A 10,881-nucleotide genomic window follows, 5' to 3' on the forward strand; every position below is an offset into this window, starting at 1 on the left:
TTCCCACTTCAATTCCTCCAGGATCCTCCCATATCTGCTTCACAATCTCATAACTTCTTAAAAAAATAATGAACTGATGAGTTTAAATAGTGGTGCCTATATACTTAAGGGTGTGATAGCATCCACTAGAGCACAGTCTACCTACCAAGGACCATACCCATAAAGAAAATAGGCATTCCCATCCATAACAGCCATCAACTATCAGTAACTTCCCAGCTAGAAGTGGGAATTTGTAAAGCTATCTCCACCCCTTGCTAGAATTTGACTGTTATAACATTGTGCAAGTCTTGTATGAACCATGATAGATGATCTAAGTTCATAGTTGCAATGGTCTTTTCATGTGTAAAAGCTGTTGCTTCACCCAAGTCTTCCCTATGCTCTGGCTCTTAGAATTCTTCTACTCCTCTTCAGTTCCTGAGCATTAAAGAAAAGATTATGTGATATATGGAGAGATATTAAAATATTTTTAAAAGACTAGAGCAGAATAGGAGTTCAGGAGATAAACAAATAGTACTGAGGATATCTTTTCAAAGTCACATGAAAATGTGTATATATGAATTGTATGTTTGTGCAAATTATATATTGTATTAATATATTATATAATTATATGCATAGATAATATATAAGTATTAATTATATTACAAATTTATATACTATATATATTAGTTTAATGTAATTTAGCTACATGAAGATAATGACTCTCAGAAGCCATTGGCTGCTAAATAAAATTTCACTGTCAGGTGTCAGATATTTTACATTGAGATGTTTATTAGAGGTATCCCAGAGACCCACAAAACAATATAGCATTGCTTTTTGTTGCTTACTAGAACTCGATGTAAAACTGTATTATTAAAACATTACATATTTTGGTCATAGGATATGAGGAAATTAAGCTATTTGACCTTGTATTTTCCTCCTTTCTGGCAATTTCTCATTGTCCTAGAAGGTGCTATGCAGTTGTCTGGATAGCACATTAATAGTGATTAATAGGAATCATTAATAGCCTTATCTAGCTGTAAACCTGTATGCTACATTAACAACTGCTGTGGCAAGATAAGAAAGGTGTGTTTTTTGATGTTATAATGGCATGACTGCTATAGTGATAACCAACCATTTTCTCATTGAATTTAAGGCTCATTCCATAAGGTCTGTTCCACATGTAGTACTCTAAGTCTGGACAAGAATCTATAGCTGGGAAGCCCTATGGGAAATCCTCCTGCTATTACGTTGTTAAATAGGCATGGTTTCACATGATATTCTGCATATGTATCTAATCTCTCCCAAAAGTTAATGTGCTCCCAGTCCTTATCAAAGAAGCTCCTTATAACCATGGATGGTGGTTAATAAAGACATTCACAACTGGTCAGAGTACAGAAGAAAGTGTCTATGGAGTGTTTATCTTCATTCATAAATGAGATCTTTCCCTCTTCTGCCCCTTCTCTCTAACCTCTCCTCCCTACTCACCCCAACCCTTGCTCTTTCTATTATGTTAATGTAGCGTTTTACCTACCTTATATACCATTCCTGATTCCATCTTCTGCTTGATTGAGATGATCTACTGGTACTTTTCACTGTAATTTGTTTGATTCATTGAAAATGTCTTTCCAAAAATCTTAAGTTTGGTGAATTATTCATGATCAAAAGAGAGAATCATTTTCCACAATTTGTTTTCTGAATGCTACATATGCACTATGTCACACATGCATACAAAGGCACTGCATACTGTGTATGTGTGTGTGTGTATACACACATACACATATGTATACATCCATACATATACACACTATATACATGTATCTATATTATATACATACATAGTTTTTAAGGTTTAGGAAGTAAAAATATTAACTTTTTCCCTATTTTTTGGAAACACATACAGAAAAAGCCACTAAGATAGGTAGGTATGGTGATGCATTTCTAGTCACAGAGAAATGACAAATTCTAGAGCAAAAAGGGAAAAGGCAAAGAAGATACTGCAGAAATCAGATAAAATGAAAATACTGCTAAATCTGTAGTGAAAAGTGAAAAAGTAGGATTCCTATCTAGGTCCCCAGAAGATGCAACCCGGAAGGCATAGGGTAGACAGGGTAGGTTAGTGGGACTTGAGGACATTTGCCCTTCCCATTATTCACACATGGTCAAGGCCGTGTTGGCCAGGTGTCCAATGTCTACAGAGCTATCTTCACTCTACTAACTTCCCATCTTTGTCTATCAAAAGCTTCTTTTGGCCATGGTTTCTGACTGTATTCTGGGCAAGTTTTCTTGCCTTCCTAAATCCTATATAACCCACTGGGAGATGGCTCCTGCACACTGTGCCTCAGGGAAGTAGCCAAAGCACTGAGATCTGAATATAGAGAGAATATCTGTATTTATATTAAAGACCTCCTTGTGAAATGAACCAGTGCTTATCAAGCATTCTTCTGGAGCTTCAGAGCTCATCGGTTCAATAGCAATTTATAGTCAGGCAGGCAGCTAAAAACAATGGCCTAATTGATGACATTATATTCTGGACGATCAAGGCCTAAGGAGGATTTGAAGTTGATGACATTTATCCACATCATCAAGAATAGAGCTACCCTTCCTTGTGTGCTTTACTGCCCAATCTAAGCCTTCAAAAGCCTGGATTTTTAGAGCTATCAGTGTCTGTGTCTCCTATTGCTTTGCAAGGCTATACCCTGGGGCTCTGTCAAGTTGAGTTCAGGCCCTATGGCTTGTTTTCTATTTTTAGGTCCTTGGATAGTTCAGTTTTCAATAGATGATACCCAGTCACGGTACTCTGTCTTAGAGTGAGGAGGAAAGATTCCACCACTCTGCTGACCCATTTGCCTCAGGAGTGACTTTCATTGACACTTCCATCTGGATCGAAGGCAAGTGAGGACTTTGGGGTTGTCTGACAATCTGTTTACCCTAGGGCTTCCTGCCTTATCATTGGAATGAGGCCTCAGCTTCCCCTCCACTAAGAAGAGAGCCACAGAGCAGGAGCTGTACTGGGCCTAGTTTGCTTTTTTTCTGTGCTCACTCACTTTTTTTTTCTCTGTGTATTTCAGGTATCCTGACATTACCTTGGTAAATTTCCAAAGCTCCTTTTTACTTGCTTTCTTTGGGATAAAGATTATTTCTTTGTTCTTATTTTAACTCTTCTCCCTCACTGGCTTGTATAGAAGCAGCTTTTAGTTTGACATCTTACCAAAAATCTTAAACAGACTATTTAATTCAATCCTTGAAAATGAAGACAACCCAAGCCTTTAGGCTACTTCACAAATAGGCTAGAACTGAATTCATGACTAGCCAGCACTTTTCTTTATATAGGTCATCTTTATTGTTTGTATGTTTGTTAAAAGGAAGTAATTGGATTAAACTTAGACCTTCCAGAACACACACACACACACACACACACACTCAAAGGGACATATTAACTATGTCTTTCTATATATGTGCTATTTAGACTAGATCAGAATCTATATTAGCATTAAATGAAAAGTAATAACTATGAGAAAATAAGAATTATAATTTCTGGTTTTACTTTTTATTTAGAAAAAAATCTTTTTTATTAGATCATTTGGTAGTTATATTATAATGGAATTTAAATTAAGAGAATAATTTTTTCCTGTACACAACAATCTATGTTATTTTTTTACTGCTAATTTATCTACCTTGTTCTCAACTCCAAATACTCTATATATGTAATAATGATGCATAAACTATACATACTCAAATAATACTTTATTCCATAGATTGGTTTTGGGCTCATTGGGTGACCCAGAGTGGCAGGATAGCCATGTGTGACGGAGCAAAGGAGCTCTTTCAACCACACTTAACTACTTCTAACATTTGGATACATTCTATCTGCAGAAAAATATATAGAAATAGAAATGATGAGTGGAAAGATGCATATTTGTATGGGTGTATGTATGAATGGATGGATGGATGGATGTATAGATGGATATATAGATGGATGGACAGATGGAAGGGTGAATGGGCATGTGGATGTTCATAGATGGGCAGATGCATAAATGGATGAGTGGAAAGATGGATAGATGGATAGACAGACAGATGGACAAATGGGTATGCACGTGGTTGAATGAATTAATTTTTGAGGACTATACTAAGAGAATGAAAAAGGCATCTAGAATCCAAATACTTGGCACTACTCTTTGAAGGCCTAGGTTCTAGGATACAACTTTAACCTATGATCTATACCTATTTTCTTTTGTATTCCTATTGATTTTATGTAACTTTCAGCTTGTGGGAACTGGGAACAATATTCTGTTTAAATATAATACTTTTTGACAACAAAATACTGCTCTTCATACTAGAATAAATGTAGGCCTCTTCTGGAAGCCACTTTACCTAGTATTTATTCAAAATTCTTGAACTGATATTCCTTTATGTATGCATATAAAGATAGACATACATGCATACAATAACAATGAATGGGAAAAAGGGCCATGAAATTGAAAGAGAGCAGATGGGAGTATATGGGAAGGTCTGTAGGGAGAAGATTATATCAAAGTTTCCCTCAGCAACAGATCATGGATGGCCAGAAGCCATTTAGCAAGATTTATTCAGTCTTCTCCTGACTCTTGTATATGAACATGCCCACAATTCCAAGAATATCCAACCCTTTTCTCATTCCCTGACTGCATGGAACTCATGCTCATAAAGGTTCTGTAGATTTTCTATAGCAAGAGAGGGACTAGTAAACCCCTGGCTTTCCCACATCATTTGTGCATATTTAGTTCACTCCAGATGTTACCTGAAATTTAAAACAAAGCTAGGAAAATCCTTGGATGATTTTACCTTGTAAATATAAAATAAAGTCATGATGTGGGCACTGTGCTTATAAAACAGAAGTCAGTGCTAATCCTCTGAAACATTAAGTATAGGTCTGAGTTAAGAAGTAATGTTCCTAATGCTTTAAGTTGTACCCATTGGAAGGAAGGAGAGAAGATAAAAGGTGAGCCTTTATTTGGAGTTATAAATTAAACAACTTTATGGACATAAACCTTTTCCCCTTGTTAGAGATTATTATATATCATTTATTTCTATAATTTCCTCACTCCAAACCCTCCATGTGCTCCCCATTTTTCTCTCTTTCAAATATATAGCCTTTTTCCCATTAATTGTTATATATATACATGTATATATATGCATGTATATATATATACATATAAATACACATTTATGCCTACATATAACCTGCTCAACCTACATGTTACTCTTGTATATGTTTCAGAGTTGTTCATTTGGTATTGGATGACCAATTCCAGTACTCTCCACTGAAGAGGACTATTTCTCCCACTCTCAACATTCCTTACTTGCCTGTAGTACTTTGTGTAGGGTTAATGCCCCTTGGACTTTCCCCATCCACTTTTTATATGTTAATTATTTTTACTCATATGTAGGTATCTGCAAGAGTTTCTGAATACTATATGTATGCAAGTGCCCAATAGAAATCTGATCCTTGGAACCTGAGATATAGGCAGTTGTGATCTGTCTGATATGACGGTGCTGGAAATCAAACACAAGTCCTCTCCAAAAGTAAGCATTCTTAACCATGATCATCTCTTCAGCACTGTGACATGGAACAGTTTCCAGTATAAGAAGTTCCATGCTTTAAAGCAAGAACCACAAAGTTTAAAGTATTTGAACACATGAATACAAATAAGTATGTTTGAAATGATGTCACCCTCCCAACTGAGACATGCCACAGAGAAGTTCTCCTGAGCGGCTTCCTTGTTAAGTCATGCTCTGGAAGACAACATTAGCTTATCTAAACCTGGGCACAATGTCATATCTATTTTATAAAAAGTGAATTTCCTCATTTGCCCTTTGGACCTAATGAAAATTTGTATCCATGTTGAGTCTGCATTTACCTCAGCAGGACAAGGAAAAGCCTTTTTCCTGTCTAAGGCTGATTCTTAAATTTCTAAGTCCACCAGGCCAATTAAGCACAGCTGGGTCGACATCAGTTCTGCTCACGTGTGACAATTAAACTGGCAAGAAGAAAATCAATCATCATTTATCAGTAAATCTGTCCAGAGGCTTTCAGAGCTGCTAACTGGGTCAAGCAGAGCTAAGCTACCTGGTTCTCACTTAGAGACCAAATGTTTAAAGACTACAAGAGGGTGCGTTTCTCCCCGGAAGACAACCTTGGTACCAGCACCCCATGTCATGGTTTTATATAACAAAATGTAACTAAGGAGGATGTTAGTTTATAATTCCAAATACCTTACACTATATCCTGTTCTGCCTCAAACTGGGAATTAGAGAAAACTGCGTGTAGTCACTGTTGTCATTTATTGTCACCCAAATAATGTCTTTCTGGAAGTTTAAGAGTTCCTTTGCATAGGATGCATCCTCTTATGAAACCACATTTGCCATGAGTAGATTTTAGTGACAGCTTCATGGTGCATGGTCTAGACCTGGCAAAACTTATATAGATCTGTAACAGAAGGAAACATAGGCAGGTGGTTAGCAACAGCAAAAGATGTCAGCCAGACTGGATTGCCTATGGAAGGTATCACCAGATCCTAGCACTCATCAGATACAAAGCAATGAAAAATCCACACACACATGTATGGCTATGCATGCACATATACAAAAACATGCCCATGCATGTACTCCTATACATTTATGCATGTGTGCACACATGCATACAAACACACACATGCACAAATGCAACAAAAAAACTTCTAAGTGAGAATAGACAGTCAACAGAGAGTCGAGTAAATGCTAAGTAGGAACCCAGTGCCATCCTGAGAGCTGCCTCAAGTCTTATTACTCTCATTTAGAAGAAGACAGCTGTTAATAAGTAGAACCAATAAATGTAAGAGGGTTTATGGGATGCTTTACATAGGTAGCATTTGTCAATCAGAGTTCTAAGGTAAGAAATGGAGGCTTATGACACTACTTTCCATAAGCAGAAGTGTAGTGAGAACAGTCCATAGGGATAGGGAACACATCTGCCCATATTAAGAATGTAGAAGGGAATAGATTGTAGCAGGAGAGAATTAGTAAGGGGAATTATGGGAAAAATTTGAATGAAGCAATCCTCATCACGAGTGAATCCCAGTGCACAAGCAAAAGGCACTGTTCTAATGCACACTCGGTTCTGGAACTCTGATGGTGAAGGGCACACAAAATGAAATGTAAATTCTATTTCCATGAAATATTCAAAGCCATCATCTTATCCCACCAAACCACCTGTCCATTTGGAAGAAAAATGTGGAATTCTGGCTTGTTCCTTAGGCCTAGTGAAGAAGTGTTTTAAAGATTCACTCTGTCTGCCATTGTGCCAAAAAGAATAGATATAGGACTTGTGCCTGAGAAGTCAAATCCTTAGCCATACCACAGTCTGTGAACATCAGCCATTGTCCTCACTATTTCTTTAACATTCCAATGCTGAACTCCTCAATTACATAATTTAACCTCCCCCTTACTCAAGAATAGGAGGACAAACAATGGATGATCCAGTGCCTGACCACAGGCCAAAACATTAAGGAATGACTAACTGTTGTCTTGGCGGAGAATGAAATGCATCATAGCATGGTCTATCTCTGAGACAGCAAGAAAGGCAGGGTGAATGCTATAGCTCTTGTAACCAATAGTGAACCTTCCCAAGAATTTCATTTGCATTCCCACTGTGGCCATGCAGAAGAGTTACCAGGTCAGGTCAAAAGCTGACAAAGAGCAGGATAGCAAAGACCTTCCCAAATTCTGACAATTTCCCATTGTGTAACAGCTGGAGCATCTGCAGTTCTGAGGAGAAGAAAACAGCAGGCAGGAAAGAATTTTGGTATCCCTAATATGTCCTTCCCACAACCTGCTTCCCTCTCTCCACATGAGAATAGGAAGCAGAAGCTCTTGGGCAAAGCTGAACATAGACAGAAGAGGCTACCCTTTAGCACTGATGGCCAGGCTGCAGAAGGAGAGCCAAACCTATATGCTGCTACCATGTAGCCATCACCGTGATTTAAGTAGCTTACAACATCCATCTGCTAGTCTACATTTTGGTAAATGAGAAGTTCCACGTGGCACAGCTGGGTTCTGTGCTTAGAGTCTCACAGGCTAAATGCAAGATGTTGGCCAGCAAGACTCTTATGCAGAGATTTTGGAGGAGAATTCACATCCAGACTCATTTGGTTGCTGGCAGAAAGTAGTTTCTTGTGGCAACAGATCTAAAGTATCCATTTCCAGGCTCTTGGCCAGTAGCCACTCTCAGTTCCTTTTGGCTCTGCGTCCTTATATGTGGCTCTGTCTATTCTCAGGACTAACTGTATCACATTGAAGCGTCGTAGAATCTCTGACTTCTGCTCTTCCTTTAAAGGGCTCTAGTTATGGTCTCTGTCTTCCATTCTCATTCTCATTCAAGGTAACATACTCAGGGGCCTGGCATGTCTCCAATATGCAGAATTTTTACCCAGAGTCTAAAAGAAAGTAATTCCAGAAGTCCTGGGGAGAATCACCCCAGGCATTTACCTTCACACACACACACACACACACACACACACACACACACACACATACTGGATCAGGTTAGAAGTTAAATTACCACTAAGGTTTGAAAGTACAGATGGCTGTTTGCAAAACCAAGGACTATAAAGCTGTTAGCAAAGAGCATCAACACTGGTTCTTTCAGACTTGTTTTGTTTGGCCTCTCCAGCCACTAAAGATACATAATATCACTTAATGTCAACAGGAAAAAAAAAGAAGCCAGTCCCACAAACTCCCAGGTCCAGATCCTTGGCTTGGTTAGCATGTCTGTTGTCCTCTGGACTCTGGCTCGTTTCAGCTTCCCTCATGGTCTCGGAAACATTGTGGAGCTATTTGTACTGCCTGCTTGGTCATGCTCTAAAGAATTCCCCAAATCCAGGCAGTTCCACACTGTAAAATGAGGTCATTGGCATGGATGATCTACTTGTGCTGAGAGGCTGTAATTTTAGCCTATAAGATGGATTCTTGGGTCAGTTTACCAAATAGGTTTAAAATGATCATCTAATACCCAGGGTGGCCCATGTCCCTTGAGTGTGGTATAAAGGCCATAAAACGCTCTGAAAATCAGGCAGGAAGTTGCTGGGAAATGTCAATAACTAGCAAATGCACTTTTCCACTGGATAACGTTTAGGCACTGACTTCTTTAAAAGTAAACAGAAAATGGAGATGGGGAAAGGACAAAGTTACCATCAGCATTGAGATATCAGGCATCGATCCAAGAAGGAAGGAATTGAGGGAAAACAAACATCACCAAAAGAGAGCCGTTCCCTTGTGATTACTCCAGAAAAAGGAGCCAAGAGTTTATATGACTGTTTGGTTTGTTTTATTTATCTTTCTCCCACAAGATATAAATCAATCTATTTAGATAGGGATGGTCAAAAGAACACATTTTATTGCTGTTGATAATTTCCCAGCAGAGAAGGATCATTGTGTTTCATTTTTAACTCTTTTGCCTTTCCTTTGGTCTTGTGAAATCCCACAAGTTTATGGAAAGTTGTTCAGATGAGGACCGTGAACATAGGAACTACTCATATCTCTAATCCACATAAAAGTGGAAACACACGCCTCTGCTCATACACACACACACACATACACACACCACTAGAAACCCAAAAAACTAATTGAGTGCCAAGTACTTCTGGTACCCTAAGGAGAATATATATATATATATATATATATATATATATATATATATATATATATACACATTATCCTGAGGCTGCCAGAAACTTTGCCGACTGAATGAATTATAGAACAGGAAGCAGATGGGCTGTGTGTATGAAACAACCACTATCTGGCAAGATGTGCTGTGCAATTTGGCTGCAAAGATTAAATTGAGCTATTGAATGTTTAATACACTATGCATAACAAAAAGAGCCAGAGCCACAAAACAGCATAAATTACAGAATTGGTATTCACACGGCCTTTCCCAGGAATCAATACACTGCCACCACTCAGAAGACTGTTGTTTAATACACATAAAGAAGAGAAGAATTCTTCTATTAAAATGAGTTATCTGGGCTATTTACCAAAGGCAGTGATTTAGCAGTGGTAAAGTCTGTGTATTGCTGTTGAATGCAGATGATAATGCTTCTTGTCCTTGTCTGCCCGTTTCATTGCGCCCATCAGTTGCTGGGGCTGTGAGTCCCTTGGGTACATTAGCAGTCAGCCCAGGAAGTGTGTTTAAGTAATGGACATAATGTTCACATTTGCTAGGCCAGCCTTCTTCCTAATCATGAATTATTCTTCCCCAAGGCTCAATCGGAACATTACTTTAGAAGCAGAAGATTTAATCCTTTTCAGCTGATTGGAGGGAATGATTACAGTATTATTTTCTTGTACAGGCTGTCTCCAGTGAAGGTGCCTTTTTCTGTCCCCATCTTTAATAGGCAGCAATCTTTATTTCCCTGGAGGAAAATGGCAATGAATTTGAAATGGGATAAATCTTCAGGAATGCAAGATAGTAAAGCCATAGATCACTGCTGGTTAGTTAATTAGTTTAGCCCTGACTCTTTTCATATTCAAGATAGAATACTTTGTAACAGTGGAAACAGTGGGTAGGTGGGTGGGTAGGAATGTGGGTAGAGTGGGAGAGAGAGGATCCTGCTCTACAGCTGTATGTACATGAATAGTCAGCCTTAAAGCTCCAATGCCCACACAGGTCTCCATTGCACAACCCACAAAATAAAATTCTCAGGACTCACTAAACACCACCATTCCTGAGGCCACCATAAGTGCAATTTACATTATAGAGATTGCAGCTATATTTGGAATAAATGTTTATAGCAGAAGAAAGGAAGAACTGGGCAGAATATCTTAAAGGGATTGGAATTGTCATCCTAAAAGAATATTTATATACCGGAATGGCCCAAACAAAGATGTGGG

The sequence above is a fragment of the Apodemus sylvaticus genome, chromosome 3 (genome assembly GCF_947179515.1).
Source record: "Apodemus sylvaticus chromosome 3, mApoSyl1.1, whole genome shotgun sequence".
Lineage (NCBI taxonomy): Eukaryota > Metazoa > Chordata > Mammalia > Rodentia > Muridae > Apodemus > Apodemus sylvaticus.